Here is a 22,843-nt window from a genome sequence, read left to right on the forward strand (position 1 = left end):
AACGCATTAAAATTCAACGGAACAACAGCACGGGCCATCTATCTACAACAACATAGACATGCAAAATACTATCAGGTACTAAGTTCATGATAAATTAAAGTTCAATTAATCAAATTACTTAAGAACTACCACTTAGATAGACATCCCTCTAATCATCTAAGTGATCACGTGATCCATATCAACTAAACCATGTACGATCATCACGTGTGATGGAGTAGTTTTCAATGGTGAACATCTCTCTGTTGATCATATCTACTATATGATTCACGCTCGACCTTTTGGTCTCAGTGTTCCGAGGCCATATCTGCATATGCTAGGCTCGTCAAGTTTAACCCGAGTATTCTGCGTGTGCAAAACTGGCTTGCACCCGTTGTATGTGAACGTAGAGCTTATCACACCCGATCATCACGTGGTGTCTGGGCACGCGAACTTTCGCAATGGTGCATACTCAGGGAGAACACTTATACCTTGAAATTTAGTGAGAGATCATCTTATAATGCTACCATCGATCTAAGCAAAATAAGATGCATAAAAGATAAACATCACATGCAATCAATATAAGTGATATGATATGGCCATCATCATCTTGTGCTTTTGATCTCCATCTCCAAAGCACCGTCATGATCACCATCGTCACCGGCTTGACACCTTGATCTCCATCGTAGCATCGTTGTCGTCTCGCCAACTATTGCTTCTACGACTATCGCTACCGCTTAGTGATAAAGTAAAGCAATTACATGGCGATTGCATTTCATACAATAAAGCGACAACCATATGGCTCCTGCCAGTTGCCGATAACTCTGTTACAAAACATGATCTTCTCATACAATAAAATTTAGCATCATGTCTTGACCATATCACATCACAACATGCCCTGCAAAAACAAGTTAGCTGTCCTCTACTTTGTTGTTGCAAGTTTTACGTGGCTGCTACGGGCTGAGCAAGAACCGTTCTTACCTACGCATCAAAACCACAACGATATTTCGTCAAGTATGTGCTGTTTTAACCTTCACAAGGACCGGGCGTAGCCACGCTCAATTCAACTAAAGTTGGAGAAACTGACACCCGCCAGCGACCTATGTGCAAAGCACGTCGGTAGAACCAGTCTCGCGTAAGCGTACGCGTAATGTCGGTCCGGGCCGCTTCATCCAGAAATACCGCTGAATCAAAGTATGACATGCTGGTAAGCAGTATGACTTGTATCGCCCACAACTCATTTGTGTTCTACTCGTGCATATAACATCTACGCATAAACCTGGCTCGGATGCCACTGTTGGGGATCACAGTAATTTCAAAAAATTTCCCACGCACACGCACCCTCGTAGACCGTAAGTGGAAGCATTATGAGAACGCGGTTGATGTAGTCGTACGTCTTCACGATCCGACCGATCCAAGTACCGAACGCACGGCACCTCCGAGTTCAGCACACGTTCAGCTCGGTGACGTCCCACAAACTCTGATCCAGCAGAGCTTCGAGGAAGAGTTCCGTCAGCACGATGGTGTGATGACGGTGATGATGATGCTACTGACGCAGGGCTTCGCCTAAGCACCGCTACGATATGACCGAGGTGGATTATGGTGGAGGGGGGCACCGTACACGGCTAAAAGATCAACTGATCAACTTGTGTCTATGGGGTGCCCCCTCCTCCGTATATAAAGGAGTGGAGGAGGGGGAGGGGCCGGCCCTCCTAGGCACGCCCCAAGGGGAGTCCTACTCCCACCGGGAGTAGGACTCCAACCCTTCCAAGAGTAGGAGTAGGAGAGAGGGAAGGAGGAGAGAGGGGGAAGGAAAGGGGGGCGCCGCCCCCCTCCTTGTCAACCTCGGACTAGACGGGGAGGGGGCGCGCGGCCTGCCCTAGCCGCCCCTCCTCTTCTCCACTAAGGCCCAATAGGCCCATTACACTCCCCGGGGGGTTCCGGTAACCCCCCGGTACTCCAGTATTTGTCCGAACTTGCCCGGAACCCTTCCGAAATCCAAACATAGTCATCCAATATATCGATCTTTATGTCTCGACCATTCCGAGACTCCTCGTCATGTCTGTGATCATATCCGGGACTGCGAACTACCTTCGGTACATCAAAACACATAAACTCATAATACCGACCGTCACCGAACGTTAAGCGTGCGGACCCTACGGGTTCGAGAACTATGTAGACATGACCGAGACACGTCTCCGGTCAATAACCAATAGCGGAACCTGGATGCTCATATTGGCTCCTACATATTCTACGAAGATCTTTATCGGTCAAACTGCATAACAATACGTTGTTCCCTTTGTCATCGGTATGTTACTTGCTTGAGATTCGATCGTCGGTATCTCAATACCTAGGTCAATCCCGTTACCGGCAAGTCTCTTTACTCGTTCCATAATGCATCATCCCGCAACTAACTCATTAGGTACATTGCTTGCAAGGCTTATAGTGATGTGCATTACCGAGAGGGCCCATAGATACCTCTCCGACAATCGGAGTGACAAATCCTAATCTCGATCTATGCCAACTCAACAAGTACCATCGGAGACACCTGTAGAGCACCTTTATAGTCACCCAGTTACGTTGTGACGTTTGGTAGCACACAAAGTGTTCCTGCGATATTCGGGAGTTGCATAATCTCATAGTCATAGGAACATGTATAAGTCATGAAGAAAGCAATAGCAATATACTAAACTATCAAATACTAAGCTAACGGAATGGGTCAGGTCAATCACATCATTCTCTAATGATGTGATCCTGTTAATCAAATGACAACTCATGTCTATGGCCAGGAAACTTAACCATCTTTGATTCAACGAGCTAGTAAAGTAGAGGCATACTAGTGACGCTCTGTTTGTCTATGTATTCACACATGTACTAAGTTTCCGGTTAATACAGTTCTAGCATGAATAATAAACATTTATCATGATATAAGGAAATATAAATAACAACTTTATTATTGCCTCTAGGGCATATTTCCTTCACCTTAAATATTGCTATGATAATTATAAATACAATTATGATATTGATGTATTTATTGAGAATAACTCCGCTGTCCAAGAAGAGACTAATATTTTGCAGGAGTCTATGGAAGAAGAAATTCATGAAACTGCGAGCTCATTGGATGAAAAAGATGACGAGGAGAGCGAAGAACAAACAGAGGAAGAGCGGATTAGCTACCCCTGCCCACCTTCTAATGAGATTAACTCTTCAACTCATACATTATTTAATGCCCCTTCATTCTTACCGAAGGATGAATGCTATGATAATTGCTATGATCCCGTTGATTCATTTGAAATATCCCTTTTTGATGAACTTGATGCTTGTTATGCTTGTGGCCAAGATGCCAATATGAATTATGCTTATGGAGATGAACTTGCTATTGTTCCTTTCGTTAAACATGAAATTTTTGCTATTGCACCCACACATGATAGTCCTATTATCTTTTTGAATTCTCCAAACTACAGTATATCGGAGAAGTTTGCTCTTATTAAGGATTACATTGATGGGTTGCGTTCTACCGTTGCACATGATGATTTTGATGAATATAATATGCATGTGCTTTCTGCTCCTACTTAGAATTATTATGAGAGAGGAACTATATCTCCACCTCTCTATGTTTCCAACACGATAAAATTGCAAGAAACCGCTTATGCTATGTATTGGCATTTACTTGATGTGCATGAATTGTTCTTGTATGACATGCCGATGCATAGGAAGAGAGTTAGACTTCGTCATTGCTTGATATATGTTGCTTTGTGCTCATTCCTAAATGCCAAATCATTGCTAATTAAAATTGGATTTGATATACCTTGGGATTCGGGTGGATCCATTACTTGAGCACTTTATGCCTAGCTTAATGGCTTTAAAGAAAGCGTTGCCAGGGAGACAACCCGGAAGTTTCAGAGAGTCATTTATTTCTGTTGAGTGCTTTTATAAAGTTTAAAAACAAAAAAATATAGAGGGGAACACAAAACTTTTCAAAAAGGAAAGTGAAAGTGAGAGAGACAAGCATTGTTGAAGTGGGGGAGCTCCTTGAACTTTGTTCATGCTCACGAAAACTTTGTGAATCTTAATTACAGAAACTTTTCAACAAAAATAATTACCCCCTTGTACAAATCCATTGTATTGTAAAATTATTGTGTCAAGATTTGCCTTTAGGATGAGTAGATTGCTTGTTGGTATGTGTGGTGCAAAAACAGAAACTTTAGCTGTAGTGCGCGATTTTACATTTTTTACTGGAATGTCGAAAGTTTCTGCAACTTTTTGCACAGTCTTGCTATACAAGTTGTTTATTTTGTCCTAATTTTCAGAATTTTTGGAGTACCAGAAGTATGGTGAATGTTCAGATTACTACAGACTGTCCTGTTTAAGACAGATTTTGTTTTTGATGCATTGTTTTGCTTGTTTTGATGAAACTACCGATTCTATCAGTGGATTAAGCCATGAAAAAGTTATTTTACAGTAGCTAAAATGCAAAAACAAAATATGAATTGGTTTGCAACATCACTTAGAGTAGTGATTTGCTTTATTATACTAACGGATCTTACCATGCTTTCTGTTGAGTTTTGTGTGGATGAAGTGATCAAAGATCGAGGAGGTCTCGATATGAGGAGGAGGAGAGGCAAGAGACACTGGTGCACGTCGGTCCTAAACAAACGGTTTTTAACCCCTTTCCATGACGGCATCTGGAACCGTCGCCAAGTGAGTGTGGGTGATAGGGGGGTCCTTCCCACACGACCCAGAAACCGTCGGGGATATGCCCTCCTGGCACACACGTTCGGCAAAATGAGGTCTTGTGCGACCGGCGAGCGCGCAAATACGGAAATACATACAATATAGCTAAAAAATACAATTATACGACAAAATTGTTTCCGGTCACAAGTACATCCCACACAGTCAGTCCCCGCTAAACGTTTCCGTTCGTATGTACATCCCACATAGTCGCTCCAAGGAAAACGTTTGCGCAAGGTGGCGTAATGCAAACTGTTTTGAAGAGAATGTCATGTGTGATTGTTCATTGATCCAACACGGTTTATTCCTAGAAACTGTGTGCGTTGCCTGAGGTCGTCGCCCACGGTGGTTTCTCATAACCGTTTGCAATAGGAAAACCCAATTAGCAAGCTAATTGGCCAATTAGCGGGCTAATTGCCCTATTATTAATAATCCATTTACTAATCTAATTGACATTCATATTAAGCACATAATATATTCCATTTGCATATTAAGGAAGCAAGATTTCATAATTGAAATACATCAGAGTACAACATGATATAGCTTCAGCACTCAGCTACCCCATTACACAACTGCACCAGCAGCAAGTTTCAAATGCAACATCTAGAACCTTTCGAAATTAGCATCTTAGACGATACAAAGAGAGATTCATCTCATCTGGAAAACTACTGAAGCGGAAGGTGAATATTGAGCCTTCATTCATGTTGAAGGTCTTTGCAACTTTAGGCCAGTGCCTGTGGATGATTGACCGTCCATCCTTCGACCTCTTCAGGAACACTTCAATATTGAACCATGGGTGTTGTATGAAAACTTTCCTCGCCTCCTGACCACAGAGGTGGTTTGAGAGGTAATCATCAGTGAAGCCTGAAAACAAGGATGTGCATAAATATCTTCTCTATATTGGAAATGGGGCAAAGGAATACAAAAAGGCAAGGTATAATAGTTAGTACCATCTTGTAAACCTCAGTGCTTCCCATTGTTTCCCTGCAACACATATAAGGTAGTTAGTCATCAGGTTAAGTAAGGGTTCGCATGCTACCAGGAAAATATGTTGATGATAAATAAGCACATTGCAGATTCATCAGATTAATTCAAGCCACATGGAAAACCCATTTATCCAAACCAAGCATGATTAAGTACTAGGAAATATAGCACTTGTATATGTTTCTCATGTATTAAGTGCAGCCAAATTTGATTTATTCCTCACATGGTATACAATAACAGAATGCAGCCACATCAATTGAACATCGCATTGCAGAATTGAACCAAGCAGTTAACTAAACACCACAACAAATAAACCAAACGTTAACTAAGCACCACATTGCACAATATAACATACTCCTAATAGAAGATCAGACAGTTAACCAAACCAAGCATGCTTAACAACTTGGAAATATAGCAATTGTATTTGTTTCTCATGTATTTAGTACAACCAAATTTGATTTATTCCTCAGATGGTATACAATAACAGAATGCAGCCACAACAATTGAACATCGAATTGCAGAATTGAACCAAGCAGTTAACTAAACACTACAACAAGTGAACCAAGCCACAACAAATGAACCAAGCAGTTAAGTAAACACCAATTGAACAATATAACATACTCCTAATAGAAGATCAGACAGTTAACCAAACCAAGCATGCTTAACAACTTGGAAATATTGCACCCTGAAGAATTGAACATCACATTTGCAGAATTGAACCAAGCAGTTAATTGAACACCACATTGCACGACATATAGAACATATACACTATAGCAGAAGATTGCATGGTAAAAGTAGTTAGCACAATTTCACTAGAATTTGTTAAGGAAAGGCAGTAGCTAGCAAACTAAACATGGGTCCTTATGGTGAGCTAATAAGACAAGCTACTCCTCATTGTCGGAGATATCGATGACGATTGACTCCTTGGACATGGAAGAGGGCGAGGCCTCCGCATCGTGGGTGCCCTCGTTATAGTGGTGAGTTGCCTGAGCCGCTCCGGGCACCAACTTGCTCGCTCTCGAGATGAGGTAAGCACGTGCACGCTGAGAAAACACCTCTTAGTCTTCGTCGAAGGCACCGACAGTGGCCTCGAGAAAATGCCACGAACTGTCGTTTAAAGCAGCCAACCGCGTCGCGGCGTCGGCGCGCGAGGCGTCAACGGTGGCCTCGAAGGCGAGGTGCTCCTCCAAGATCTGGGGGTCGGCACGAATGGCAGCCATCGCGACCTCATCCACGCGTGCGGCTGCGATTTGCTTCTCCGCTGCCAAATGCTCCTTGAGGTCCTGGCTATACTGCGTGCACCATGGCTTAGGCCGACGCTTATTTGGTGGAGGGGTCGGTGATTTGAGTGGAAGGTGTCACGCTCGCGCCGGCGGTCGGGCCATGTGGGATGTGGAAGGAGGAGGAGGAGGATGGGGGTCGGGTGTGGATTACCTGCCTTGATAGGCGAGGCCGAGCAGTGTGAAGGAGGGTCGCCGGCGAGGAGGCGGCGGCACTGTAAGCAAGGAGTGAAGGTTTCAACTTGGAAAGGAAGGCAGAAAGAGGGGAAATGTGGCTTTTGGTAAGGGGGCGGGGGCGGGGAGGTAGATATTTCCGTGGAAGCCGAAAATTTGGAATCGCTTCAGCCAAAAAACTGGCGCGCAAAGTGTCATCTGACACGGTCCCTTATTCAGACATGGTCCGAAGATATTTAGTGCTGCATCTCACACGGTTGGTTATAATAAACTGTGTGGGATCTACTTGATTTTTGGTCTTGATTTGAATTACATAATGGGGTCACAACGGCCATGGACGGTGTTTGAATTGCTAGACCTTTAATCTGCAGTGATCATAAAAGAATTGGAATTATTCAGGGTTTGTTTGGACATTTTTATGCATTAAGTGAGTTTTCAATGCATTTATGTGCATAATTCAAATTTGAACTACATGCACATGCTCCAGTGCATATAAATTCATTGAAAAATCAAATCTTTGTCTTTGGGTGCATGCTTAGGTCCCATGCAAGAAATGGGAATGAATTTCAAACACCGTGGCACCGTTGATTGCCGGCAAAACAATGAGATGCCTGGTTTTCAAGTTCTAGTAAATCCAAAACTCGTCAGAAATTCATGAAACTTGGCATGCTAAAGCGGCATCAACATGCCGTGGTACAAATTTTGTCCCATTTGGGGCAGGTTTGGGTATATGCTTCTCAAAAACCAGAGCTTCTCACAACAAAGCATGATGGTTTTCGGTAGGGAACGTCCCACCTTTGGGGACGAAACGATATCCATTGCCTGTCATTGTTTTCAAGTTTTTTTCTCGTGTCAACATAAAAATAGGAGTGTTGTGTGAATTTTTGTGTTTTTGGGATTCGTTTGGACATTTTTATGCATTACCTGAGTTTTCAATGCATTTATGTGCATAATTCAAATTTGAACTACATGCGCATGCTCCAGTGCATATAAATTCGTTGAAAAATCAAATCTGTCTCCTTGGGTGCATGCTTAGGTCCCATGCAAGAAATGGGAATGAATTTCAAACACCAGGGCACCGTTGATTGCTGGCAAAACAGTGAGATGCCTTGTTTTTAAATTCTAGTAAATCCAAAACTCGTCTGAAATTCATGAAACTTGGCATGCTATCATGGAGCGGCATCAACATGCCGTGGTACAAATTTTGTCCCATTTGAGGCAGGTTTGGGTATATGCTTCTCACAAACCGAAGCTTCTCACAACAAGCATGATGGTTTTCGGTAGGGAACGTCCCACCTTTGGGGACGAAACGATATCCATTACCTCTTATTACTTTCAAGTTTTTTCTCGTGTCAACATAGAACGACAGGAGTGTTGTGTGAATTTTTTGTGATTTTTGGGGTTCGTTTGGACATTTTTATGCATTAACTGAGTTTTTAATGCATTTATGTGCATAATTCAAATTTGCACTACATGCGCATGCTCCAGTGCATATAAATTCGTTGAAAAATCAAATCTGTGTCCTTGGGTGCATGCTTAGGTCCCATGCAAGAAATGGGAATGAATTTCAAACACCATGGCACCGTTGATTGCCGGCAAAACAGTGAGATGCGTGGTTTTTAAGTTCTAGTAAATCCAAAACTCGTCTGAAATTCATGAAACTTGGCATGCTATCATGGAGCGGTCTCAACATGCCGTGGTACAAATTTTGTCCCATTTGGGGCAGGTTTGGGTATATGCTTCTCATAAACCGAAGCTTCTCACAACAAGCATGATGGTTTTCGGTAGGGAACGTCCCACCTTTGGGGACGAAACGATATCCATTGCCTCTTATTGCTTTCAAGTTTTTTTCTCGTGTCAACATAGAACAACAGGAGTGTTGTGTGAATTTTTGTGATTTTGCGGGGTTCGTTTGGACATTTTTATGCATTAACTGAGTTTTCAATGCATTTATGTGCATAATTGAAATTTGAACTACATGCACATGCTCCAGTGCATATAAATTCGTTGAAAAATCAAATCTGTGTCCTTGGGTGCATGCTTAGGTCGCATGCAAGAAATGGGAATGAATTTCAAATACCAGGGCACCGTTGATTGCCGGCAAAACATTGAGATGCCTCGTTTTTAAATTCTAGTAAATCCAAAACTCGTCTGAAATTCATGAAACTTGGCATGCTATCATGGAAGGGCACCCGACATGCTGTGGTATTTTTCGTGTCCATTTTGAGATAAGGCACACCCGAATAATGACAGCCAACAAAGGCATTTTGAAAAAAAAGCTGCCACTTTAATATCTCAAACGTTTGTATAATTCAAACCGTGTGCGTTCGGTTAACCATTCACGTGACGCCATGTGTCTTGGTTTTAATGGCTATAGGAGGTGCCATGTGGACACCTGCTTGACTGAACGGGAGGCGTGCGACTGCAGTCCGGTGCGCAGGCTCACCGGGAAGCGTACAAGCTATTCAACGTAGGATCTGTGCATCTGTTCAACGCAAACGGTTCAGATTACGGTATGCAAATTAAAGCCAGACTTCGGCACTAAGCCAAGAGACACTGCGATTTGTCAAAATATGCAGCTAAAAATCATTATCACCATCTATTTTTTGCAACTAAAATTCAGTAATTAAGCATATATTTCATTCATACTAGAGATTAAGCAGTCGTTCTCACCGGGAAGCGAGACAGCCTTGGACCGCCGTCCGCCTCGCTCCCACTGGTCTATATTAATGGAGCCGCCGAGCGGCCGCACGCCCCATCCTCGCCACACACACAATTCCTCTCTCTCCGCCCGCATCCTCGACGCCGCTCTGAGTCCTCAGAGCCGCCAGTGTACGAGGATGCCGCCGAAGCGCCCCATCGGAGGGAGTGGCGACGCCGGGGCTGCTGAAGCACCGGAGCACGGCGTGAATATGGAGACAGAGGTTCCCGTCCCCGCCGACGAGGTGGAGAACGAGGCTGCCAACAAGCGGAGTCGGGTCGAGAAAGAACCGCCAGCGACTCCAGCAGGCCTAGACTTCATCAACAACCTCCCCGATGATATGTTGATAGTCATCATATCCCTCCTCCCAATCAGAAATCGGGCGAGGACAGCTGCCATTTCCCGGCGGTGGCGCACCCTATGGCTCTGCACCCCTGTCGACCTCCTCCACGCCCACAAGCTCTGCCATGGCTATCGTGAAAGCTTGGATGCGTTCTCCTAGATCCTCGGCAGTCACCATGGCCCAATCAATGGCCTTATCGCGGGCAAGTTCCGTTCCAATGGCAGGGAGTGAGGCAAGTTTGACGAGTGGTTCTGATCCCGCGCCATAGATTAGCTCGAGAAGCTAAGTTATAATGATGGGCATATGAGCTTGCTGCCAATGTCCGCGCTCCGCTTCGCGCCCACACTGCGCCTCGCCAAGTTCATGAACTGCCATTCCCCCCCTTAATGACGCGGCCACTCTTTTTCTACCACGAATGAAGCACCTTGAGCTTGTCGCAGTACGCATCCCAAAGGATGACATGGAGCGCCTGCTCCGCGGCTGTACCGCACTCGAGTTCCTTCGTCTTTAGGCGATGAATTGGTCGAGTACCTTGCACATCACCTCCAAGACTCTCCGCACTATTTATGTGTGTTGCTGGTGCTGCAACAAGAGATCACAAAAGGTGGACCACAATATGGTCATCCAGGACACACCTTCACTTGAGAGATTACTTGTAGTTGATAAACAAGGTCCAACAAGAATCAATGTCATTTCTGCGCCAAAATTGAAAGTGGTGGGCTACTCGTCTGTCAAATACTACAACTTTCAGGTACAACAGTCGCCTTATATACCTCTCCTTCTTGATATCAACGTTATAACTAGTTTTGAAGATGTAAGCTCGTCTGTCATCCAGCGATGTTTCACCCAGACTCTGGGCACAATGAAGGTATTGGCATTAGAATCTGTCATCGGCAACCTAGACCAAGTTTTCAGTTGCCTGAGACGCTTTCCGTGCCTGAAGAAGCTGTATATTGAGGTGATGTTCCTTTCCTGTTAAATGTTAACCATAAGGGAGTTCAATTTTTTGCACCTTTTCCGAAGTTCACAATGACAATGTACTACTATTTATGAAGGAATTTTGGAGGATTTTAGGACATACACCCCCACCCCATTTTGGTTGCTTCATTCATATGGTTACAATCGTCCATAAGAATTTCTCCTTTGGATTCATCTGTACTAGTTTTCTTAGGGAATTTTTCATCCAATCCAACCTCTTGTGAAGAAGTCTACATGTTTCTAGATTGTAATCAAATGCCCATGTTAATCATGCCAGATCGAAGATGGCACGTTGGTGCATTTTACCAATCCTGCAAACCAAATGGGCGTGTAGCAGTGTTCAAAACTGCATGTAGGCACTGACATGTTCTCTTCTTTGGCGGTGCATATTAGGCCTGGTGGATGATGTTTATAACAACAATCACATCGAATGCCTGGATCTGCATCTCTCAAATATTACTTTGAACTCCTACCAAGGGACCCCACCGGAGATTACACTCGCCAGGTTCTTTCTTGCCAGAGCAAAGGTGCTGAGTGTACTGAGGTTGAACACGCATTTAATTAGGAAAGATCAATGGTATGATCAGTAGAGCCGGCTGGTACTGTTGAATGGAAGTGCCTCCAAAAATGCCAAAGTTTATATGTGAAGAACATATGGCAAAGCAATTGCAAATCATTGTGTCAAACCCATACATGGCTTGTCAGCGGCTGATCCCTTTTCAGAAATGACACAGCTTGCAATGTTTGAATTTGGGCATTGTAATCTTTGAATTTGAACCTTGCAATATTTATGGTATTTGTTATATTGAACCGTTTATGTTCTCTTGTCTCAATGCAAACAGTTCATCCGGGTGAACCGCATGTCGTACATCGCACACACCTTGATCTGGCTGACCGTTTATTTTGTGTTGCCTAATCACAAACAGTTCATCCGAGTGAACCGTATGTTGTACATCGCACACACCTTCATCTGGCTGCCCGTTTCTCTTGTTCCTACTCATCGAAAATGGTTAATTGAACTGAACCATATGCCCTGAATCGCACACGCAACTAAAATCTGAACCGTGTTTGATGCATCCGTCATCAAAAACGTTTTGCGCCTTTCTGACGGGTTTTTTACACCACCATTTGCGATTATTGCATCACACACAGTTTCGTCGAAGGATCTCTGATCGTAGTATCGCGTTTGCAGCATCCTGCAGTAGTGAGATCAAGCTTGGGGATGCCCAGGGCACCCCAAGTAAATATTCAAGGAGACTCAAGCGTATAAGCTTGGGGATGCCCCGGACGGCATCCCATCTTTCTTCAACAAGTATCGGTATGTTTTCGTTCTCGTTTCGTTCGCGTGATATGTGCAAACCTTGGAGCGTATTTTGCTTTTAGTTTTCATTTTTCTTTTATGCACCATGCTGGTATGAGATAGTCCATGGTTTATTTGTAGAATGCTCATTGCACTTCACTTATATCTTTTGAGTATGGCCTTGTAGAATGCTTCATGTGCTTCACTTATATCATTTGAAGTTTGGATTGCCTGTTTCTCTTCACATAGAAAACCGTTATTTGAAGAATGTTGTTTTGCTTCACTTATATTTGTTAGAGCATGATCTTTTGTAGAAAGAATAAACTCTCATGCTTCACTTATATCTATTTATAGAGTCAAAAGGAATTGGTCAATTGCATGGTTAGTCATAAAATCCTACATAAAACTTACGGATCACTGAATATGATATGTTTGATTCCTTCCAATAGTTTTGCGATATAGAGATGGAATATGTGGGAGGTACTAGTAAACGGTTGTGGTTAGTAAGAATATTGGTGTTAAGGTTTGTGATTCCCGAAGCATGCACGTATAGTCTCTTGTTATGCTATGAAGTTGGAGCATGATGTATTATTGATTGTCTTCCTTATGAGTGGCGGTCGGGGACGAGCGATGGTCTTTTCCTACCAATCTATCCCCCTAGGGGCTGTTGGGGAACGTAGTAATTTCAAAAAAATTCCTACGCACACGCAAGATCATGGTGATGCATAGCAACGAGAGGGGAGAGTGTTGTCCGCGTACCCTCGTAGACCGACAGCGGAAGCGTTATCACAACGCGGTTGATGTAGTCGTACGTCTTCACGATCCGACCGATCAAGTACCGAAAGTACGGCACCTCCAAGTTCTACACACGTTCAGCTCGATGACGTCCCTCGAACTCCGATCCAGCCGAGTGTTGAGGGAGAGTTTCGTCAGCACGACGGCGTGGTGATGATGATGATGTTCCATCGACGCAGGGCTTCTCCTAAGCTCCGCAACGGTATTATCGAGGTGTAATATGGTGGAGGGGGGCACCGCACATGGCTAAAATATCGTATATCAAGTGTGTATAGAGGTGCCCCCCTGCCCCCGTATATAAAGGAGCAAGGGGGAGGCCGGCTGCCCTAGGCACGCCAAGGAGAGAGGGGGAGTCCTCCTCCTAGTAGGAGTAGGACTCCCCTTTCCTAGTCCTACTAGGAAAAGAAGGGGGGAAGGAAAGAGAGGGAGAGGGAGAGGGAAAGGGGGCTGCGCCCCCCTCTCCTAGTCCAACTAGGACTCCTCCTGGGAGGGGGCGCGCCACCTCCTGGCTGCTGCCCTCTCTCTCCCCTCAAGGCCCACTAAGGCCCAATACTTCCCCGGGGGGTTCCGGTAACCCTCCGGCACTCCGGTTTAATCCGAAACTTCTCCGGAACACTTCCGGTGTCCGAATATAGTCGTCCAATATATCAATCTTTATGTCTCGACCATTTCGAGACTCCTCGTCATGTCCGTGATCACATCCGGGACTCCGAACAACCTTCGGTACATCAAAACATATAAACTCATAATATAACTGTCATCATAACTTTAAGCGTGCGGACCCTTTGGGTTCGAGAACTATGTAGACATGACCGAGACACCTCTCCGGTCAATAACCAATAGCGGGACCTGGATGCCCATATTGGCTCCCACATATTCTACGAAGATCTTTATCGGTCAGACCGCATAACAACATACGTTGTTCCCTTTGTCATCGGTATGTTACTTGCCCGAGATTCGATCGTTGGTATCTCGATACCTAGTTCAATCTCGTTACCGGCAAGTCTCTTTACTCGTTCCGTAATACATCATCCCGCAACTAACTCATTAGTCACAATGCTTGCAAGGCTTATAGTGATGTGCATTACCGAGTGGGCCCAGAGATACCTCTCCGACAATCGGAGTGACAAATCCTAATCTCGAAATACGCCAACCCAACAAGTACCTTTGGAGACACCTGTAGAGCACCTTTATAATCACCCAGTTACATTGTGACGTTTGGTAGCACACAAAGTGTTCCTCCGGTAAACGGGAGTTACATAATCTCATAGTCATAGGAACATGTATAAGTCATGAAGAAAGCAATAGCAACATACTAAACGATCGGGTGCTAAGCTAACGGAATGGGTCAAGTCAATCACGTCATTCTCCTAATGAGGTGATCCCGTTAATCAAATGACAACTGATGTCTATGGCTAGGAAACATAACCATCTTTGATTAACGAGCTAGTCAAGTAGAGGCATACTAGTGACACTCTGTTTGTCTATGTATTCACACATGTATTATGTTTCCGATTAATACAATTCTAGCATGAATAATAAACATTTATCATGATATAAGGAAATATATAATACTTTATTATTGCCTCTAGGGCATATTTCCTTCAGTCTCCCACTTGCACTAGAGTCAATAATCTAGATTACATAGTAATGATTCTTACACCCATGGAGTCTTGGTGCTGATCATGTTTTGCTCGTGGAAGAGGCTTAGTCAACGAGTCTGCAACATTCAGATCCGTATGTATCTTGCAAATTTCTATGTCTCCCACCTGGACTAAATCCCGGATGGAATTGAAGCGTCTTTTGATGTGCTTGGTTCTCTTGTGAAATCTGGATTCCTTTGCTAAGGCAATTGCACCAGTATTGTCACAAAAGATTTTCATTGGTCCCGATGTACTAGGTATGACACCTAGATCGGATATGAACTCCTTCATCCAGACTCCTTCATTTGTTGCTTCCGAAGCAGCTATGTATTCTGCTTCACACGTAGATCCCGCCACGACACTTTGCTTAGAACTGCACCAACTGACAGCTCCACCGTTCAATGTAAATACGTATCCGGTTTGCGATTTCGAATCGTCCGGATCAGTGTCAAAGCTTGCATCAACGTAACCCCTTACGATGAGCTCTTTGTCACCTCCATAAACGAGAAACATATCCTTAGTCCTTTTCAGGTATTTCAGGATGTTCTTGACCGCTGTCCAGTGATCCACTCCTGGATTACTTTGGTACCTCCCTGCTAAACATATAGCAAGGGACACACCAGGTCTGGTACACAGCATTGCATACATGATAGAGCCTATGGCTGAAGCACAGGGAACATCTTTCATCTTCTCTCTATCTTCTGCAGTTGTCGGGCATTGAGTCTTACTCAATCTCACACCTTGTAGTACAGGCAAGAACCCTTTCTTTGCTTGATCCATTTTGAACTTCTTCAAAACTTTGTCAAGGTATGTGCTTTGTGAAAGTCCAATTAAGCATCTTGATCTACCTCTATAGATCTTAATGCCTAAGATATATGCAGCTTCACCGAGGTCTTTCATTGAAAAACTCTTATTCAAGTATCCCTTTATGCTATCCAGAAATTCTATATCATTTCCAATCAGTAATATGTCATCCACATATAATACCAGAAATGCTATCGATCTCCCACTCACTTTCTTGTAAATACAGACTTCTCCAAAAGTCTGTATAAAACCAAATGCTTTGATCACACTATCAAAGCATTTATTCCAACTCCGAGAGGCTTGCACCAGTCCATAAATGGATCGCTAGAGCTTGCACACTTTGTTAGCTCCCTTTGGATCGACAAAACCTTCCGGTTGCATCATATACAACTCTTCTTCCAGAAATCCATTCAGGAATGTAGTTTTGACATCCATTTGCCAAATTTCATAATCATAAAATGCGGCAATTGCTAACATGATTCGGATAGACTTAAGCATTGCTACGGGTGAGAAGGTCTCATCGTAGTCAATCCCTTGAACTTGTCGAAAACCTTTCGCAACAAGTCGAGCTTTATAGACAGTAACATTACCATCAGCGTCAGTCTTCTTCTTGAAGATCCATTTATTTTCAATGGCTTGCCGACCATCGGGCAAGTCAACCAAAGTCCATACTTTGTTCTCATACATGGATCCCATCTCGGATTTCATGGCTTCAAGCCATTTTGCGGAATCTGGGCTCACCATCGCTTCTTCATAGTTCGTAGGTTCATCATGGTCTAGTAACATGACCTCCAGAACAGGATTGCCGTACCACTCTGGTGCGGATCTTGATCTAGTTGACCTACGAGGTTCAGTAATAACTTGATCTGAAGTTTCATGATCATTATCATTAACTTCCTCACTAATTGGTGTAGGTGTCGCAGAAACTGATTTATGCGATGATCTACTTTCCAATAAGGGAGCAGGTACAGTTACCTCATCAAGTTCTACTTTCCTCCCACTCACATCTTTCGAGAGAAACTCCTTCTCTAGAAAGGATCCATTCTTAGCAACGAATATCTTGCCTTCGGATCTGTGATAGAAGGTGTACCCAACAGTCTCCTTTGGGTATCCTATGAAGACACATTTCTCCGATTTAGGTTCGAGCTTATCAGGTTGAAGTTTCTTCACATAAGCATTGCAATCCCAAACTTTAAGATACGACAACTTTGGTTTCTTGCCAAACCATAGTTCAAAAGGCGTCGTCTCAACGGATTTCGATGGTGTCCTATTTAGAGTGAATGCAGCCGTCTCTAAAGCATAACCCCAAAACGATAGCGGTAAATCAGTAAGAGACATCATAGATCGCACCATATCTAATAAAGTACGATTACGATGTTCGGACACACCATTACGCTGTGGTGTTCCGGGTGGCGTGAGTTGCGAAACTATTTCGCATTGTTTCAAATGTAGGCCAAACTCGTAACTCAAATATTCTCCTCCACGATCAGATCGTAGGAATTTTATTTTCTTGTGATGATGATTTTCAACTTCACTCTGAAATTCTTTGAACTTTTCAAATGTTTCAGACTTATGTTTCATTAAGTAGATATACCCATATCTGCTCAAATCATCTGTGAAGGTGAGAAAATAACGATATCCGCCACGAGCCTCAATATTCATCGGACCACATACATCTGTATGTATGATTTCCAACAAATCTGTTGCTCTCTCCATAGTTCCGGAGAACGATGTTTTGGTCATCTTGCCCATAAGGCACGGTTCGCAAGTACCAAGTGATTCAAAATCAAGTGATTCCAAAATTCCATCAGTATGGAGTTTCTTCATGCGCTTTACACCGATATGACCCAAACGGCAGTGCCACAAATAAGTTGCACTGTCATTATCAACTCTGCATCTTTTGGCTTCGACATTATGAATATGTGTATCACTACTACCGAGATTCATTAAAAATAGACCACTCTTCAAGGGTGCATGACCATAAAAGATATTATTCATAAATAGAACAACCATTATTCTCTGATTTAAATGAATAACCGTCTCGCATTAAACAAGATCCAGATATGATATTCATGCTCAACGCTGGCACCAAATAACAATTATTTAGGTCTAAAACTAATCCCGAAGGTAGATGTAGAGGTAGCGTGCCGACGGCGATCACATCGACTTTGGAACCATTTCCCACGTGCATCGTCACCTCATCCTTAGCCAATCTTCGCTTAATCCGTAGCCCCTGTTTTGAGTTGCAAATATTAGCAACATAACCAGTATCAAATACCCAGGTGCTACTGCGAGTATTAATAAGGTACACATCAATAACATGTATATCACATATACCTTTGTTAACCTTGCCATCCTTCTTATCCGCCAAATACTTGGGGCAGTTCCGCTTCCAGTGACTAGTTTGCTTACAGTAGAAGCACTCAGTTTCAGGCTTAGGTCCAGACTTGGATTTCTTCTCCTGAACAGCAACTTGCTTGCTGTTCTTCTTGAAGTTCCCTTTCTTCTTCCCTTTGCCCTTTTTCTTGAAACTAGTGGTTTTACTGACCATCAACACTTGATGCTCCTTTTTGATTTCTACCTGCGCTGCTTTTAGCATTGCGAAGAGCTCGGGAATTGTCTTATCCATCCCTTGCATGTTATAGTTCATCACGAAGCTCTTGTGGCTTGGTGGCAGTGATTGAAGAATTCTGTCAATGACGCAATCATCCGGAAGTTGAACTCCCAGTTGAATCAAGTGATTATTATACGCAGACATTCTGAGTATATGCTCACTGACAGAACTATTCTCTTCCATCTTGCAGCTATAGAACTTATTGGAGACTTCATATCTCTCAATCCGGGCATTTGCTTGAAATATTAACTTCAACTCCTGGAACATCTCATATGCTCCATGACGTTCAAAACGTCGTTGAAGACCCGGTTCTAAGCAGTAAAGCATGGCACACTGAACTATTGAGTAGTCATCAGCTTTGCTCTGCCAGACGTTCATAACTTCTGGCGTAGCTCTTGCAGGAGGCCTGGCACCTAGCGGTGCTTCCAGGACGTAATTCTTCTGTGCAGCAATGAGGATAATCCTCAAGTTACGGACCCAGTCCGTGTAATTGCTACCATCATCTTTCAACTTAGCTTTCTCAAGGAACGCATTAAAATTCAACGGAACAACAACACGGGCCATTTATCTACAATTAACATAGACAAGCAAGATACTATCAGGTACTAAGTTCATGATAAATTTAAGTTCAATTAATCATATTACTTAAGAACTCCCACTTAGATAGATATCCCTCTAATCATCTAAGTGATTACGTGATCCAAATCAACTAAACCATGTCCGATCATCACGTGAGATGGAGTAGTTTCAATGGTGAACATCACTATGTTGATCATATCTACTATATGATTCACGCTCGACCTTTCGGTCTCTGTGTTCCGAGGCCATATCTGCATATGCTAGGCTCGTCAAGTTTAACCTGAGTATTCCGCGTGTGCAACTGTTTTGCACCCGTTGTATTTGAACGTAGAGCCTATCACACCCGATCATCACGTGGTGTCTCAGCACGAAGAACTTTCGCAACGGTGCATACTCAGGGAGAACACTTTTATCTTGAAATTTTAGTGAGAGATCATCTTATAATGCTACCGTCAATCAAAGCAAGATAAGATGCATAAAGGATTAACATCCCACGCAATCAATATAAGTGATATGATATGGCCATCATCATCTTGTGCTTGTGATCTCCATCTCCGAAGCACCGTGCTTGTGATCTCCATCTACGAAGCACCGTCATGATCACCATCGTCACCGGCGCGACACCTTGATCTCCATCGTAGTATCGTTTTCGTCTCGCAAACTAATTGCTTTTACGACTATCGCTACTGCTTAGTGAGAAAGTAAAACTATTACATGGTGATTGCATCTCATACAATAAAGCGACAACCATATGGCTCCTCCCAGTTGCCGATAACTTGGTTACAAAACATGATCATCTCATACAACAAATTATATCACATCATGTCTTGACCATATCACATCACAACATGCCCTGCAAAAACAAGTTAGACGTCCTCTACTTTGTTGTTGCAAGTTTTACGTGGCTGCTACGGGCTTAGCAAGAACCGTTCTTACCTACGCATCAAAACCACAACGATAGTTTGTCAAGTTGGTGCTGTTTTAACCTTCGCAAGGACCGGGCGTAGCAACACCCGGTTAAACTATAGTGAGAGAGACAGACACCCGCCAGTCACCTTTAAGCAACGAGTGCTCCGAACGGTGAAACCAGTCTCGCGTAAGCGTACGCGTAATGTCGGTCCGGACCGCTTCATCTCACAATACCGCTGAACCAAAGTATGACATGCTGGTAAGCAGTATGACTTATATCGCCCACAACTCACTTGTGTTCTACTCGTGCATAGCATCAACGCATAAAACCAGGCTCTGATACCACCGTTGGGGAACGTAGTAATTTCAAAAAAATTCCTATGCACACGCAAGATCATGGTGATGCATAGCAACGAGAGGGGAGAGTGTTGTCCACGTACCCTCGTAGACCGACAGCGGAAGCGTTATCACAACGCGGTTGATGTAGTCGTACGTCTTCACGATCCGACCGATCAAGTACCGAACGTACGGCACCTCCAAGTTCTACACACGTTCAGCTCGATGATGTCCCTCGAACTCCGATCCAGCCGAGTGTTGAGGAAGAGTTTCGTCAGCACGACGGCGTGGTGACGATGATGACGTTCCACCGACGCAGGGCTTCGCCTAAGCTCCGCAACGGTATTATCGAGATGTAATATGGTGGAGGGGGGCACCGCACACGGCTAAAATATCGTATATCAAGTGTGTATAGAGGTGCCCCCCTGCCCCCGTATATAAAGGAGCAAGGGGGAGGCCGGCTGCCCTAGGCTCGCCAAGGAGAGAGGGGGAGTCCTCCTCCTAGTAGGAGTAGGACTCCCCTTTCCTAGTCCTACTAGGAAAAGAAGGGGGGAAGGAAAGAGAGGGAGAGGGAGAGGGAAAGGGGGCTGCGCCCCCCTCTCCTAGTCCAACTAGGACTCCTCCTGGGAGGGGGCGCGCCACCTCCTGGCTGCTGCCCTCTCTCTCCCCTCAAGGCCCACTAAGGCCCAATACTTCCCCGGGGGGTTCCGGTAACCCTCCGGCACTCCGGTTTATTCCAAAACTTCTCCGGAACACTTCCGGTGTCCGAATATAGTTGTCCAATATATCAATCTTTATGTCTCGACCATTTTGAGACTCCTCGTCATGTCCGTGATCACATCCGGGACTGCGAACAACCTTCGGTACATCAAAACATATAAACTCATAATATAACTGTCATCGTAACTTTAAGCGTGCGAACCCTTTGGGTTCGAGAACTATGTAGACATGACCGAGACACCTCTCCGGTCAATAACCAATAGCGGGACCTGGATGCCCATATTGGCTCCCACATATTCTACGAAGATCTTTATCGGTCAGACCGCATAACAACATACGTTGTTCCCTTTGTCATCGGTATGTTACTTGCCCGAGATTCGATCGTCGGTATCTCGATACCTAGTTCAATCTCGTTACCGGCAAGTCTCTTTACTCGTTCCGTAATACATCATCCCGCAACTAACTCATTAGTCACAATGCTTGCAAGGCTTATAGTGATGTGCATTACCGAGTGGGCCCAGAGATACCTCTCCAACAATCGGAGTGACAAATCCTAGTCTCGAAATACGCCAACCCAACAAGTACCTTTGGAGACACCTGTAGAGCACCTTTATAATCACCTAGTTACGTTGTGACGTTTGGTAGCACACAAAGTGTTCCTCCCATAAACGGGAGTTGCATAATCTCATAGTCATAGGAACATGTATAAGTCATGAAGAAAGCAATAGCAACATACTAAACGATCGGGTGCTAAGCTAACGGAATGGGTCAAGTCAATCACGTCATTCTCCTAATGAGGTGATCCCGTTAATCAAATGACAACTCATGTCTATGGCTAGGAAACATAACCATCTTTGATTAATGAGCTAGTCAAGTAGAGGCATACTAGTGACACTCTGTTTGTCTATGTATTCACACATGTATTATGTTTCCGGTTAATACAATTCTAGCATGAATAATAAACATTTATCATGATATAAGGAAATATATAATTCTTTATTATTGCCTCTAGGGCATATTTCCTTCAGGGGCATGCGTAGTAGTACTTTGCTTCGAGGGCTAATAAACTTTTGCAATAAGTATATGAGTTCTTTATGACTAATGTGAATCCATGGATTATACACACTCTTACCTTTCCGCAATTTGCTAGCCTCTACGGTACCGTGCATTGCCCTTTCTCACCTCGAGAGTCAGTGCGAACTTTGTAGGTGCATCCAAACCCCGTGATATGATACACTCTATCACACATAAGCCTTATTATATCTTCCTCAAAACAGCCACCATACCTACCTATTATGGCTTTTCCATGGCCATTCCGAGATATATTGCCATGCAACTTCCATCGCTTCCGTTTGATGACTTGAGCATTCATTGTCATATTGCTTTGCATGATCACATAGCTCACATAGTAGTTGTGGCTCAGCCACCATTCATCATTTTTCATACATGTTATGCTAGATCATTGCACATCCTGGTACATTGCCAGAGGCATTCATATAGAGTCATATTTTGTCATAGGTATTGAGTTGTAATTTTTATTTCTTTTGAGTTATAAGTAAATAGAAGTGTGATGATCATCATTATTCATTTTTAGAGCAGTGCCCCAGTGAGGAAAGGATGATGGAGACTATGATTCCCCCACAAGTCGGGATGAGACTTCGGACATTGAGAGAAAAAGAAAAAGAAAAAAGAAAAGAAAGAAAAGAAAGAAAAAAAAGAAAGAAAAGAAAGAAAGAAGAAAATAAATAAATAAACAAAGAGAGAAGGGGCATTGTTAGTATCCTTTACCACACCTATGCTTCAAAGTAGCACCATGTTTTTCATATGGAGAGTCTCCTATGTTGTCACTTTCATATACTAGTGGGAATTTTTCAATATTGTATTAGATGCACACCCACTTAGTTTTCATATTGAGCTTTCATACACTTATAGCTCTTAGTGCATTTGTTGCATGGCAATCCCTACTCCTCACGTTG

This window comes from Aegilops tauschii, chromosome 3 (genome assembly GCF_002575655.3).
Source record: "Aegilops tauschii subsp. strangulata cultivar AL8/78 chromosome 3, Aet v6.0, whole genome shotgun sequence".
NCBI lineage: Eukaryota > Viridiplantae > Streptophyta > Magnoliopsida > Poales > Poaceae > Aegilops > Aegilops tauschii.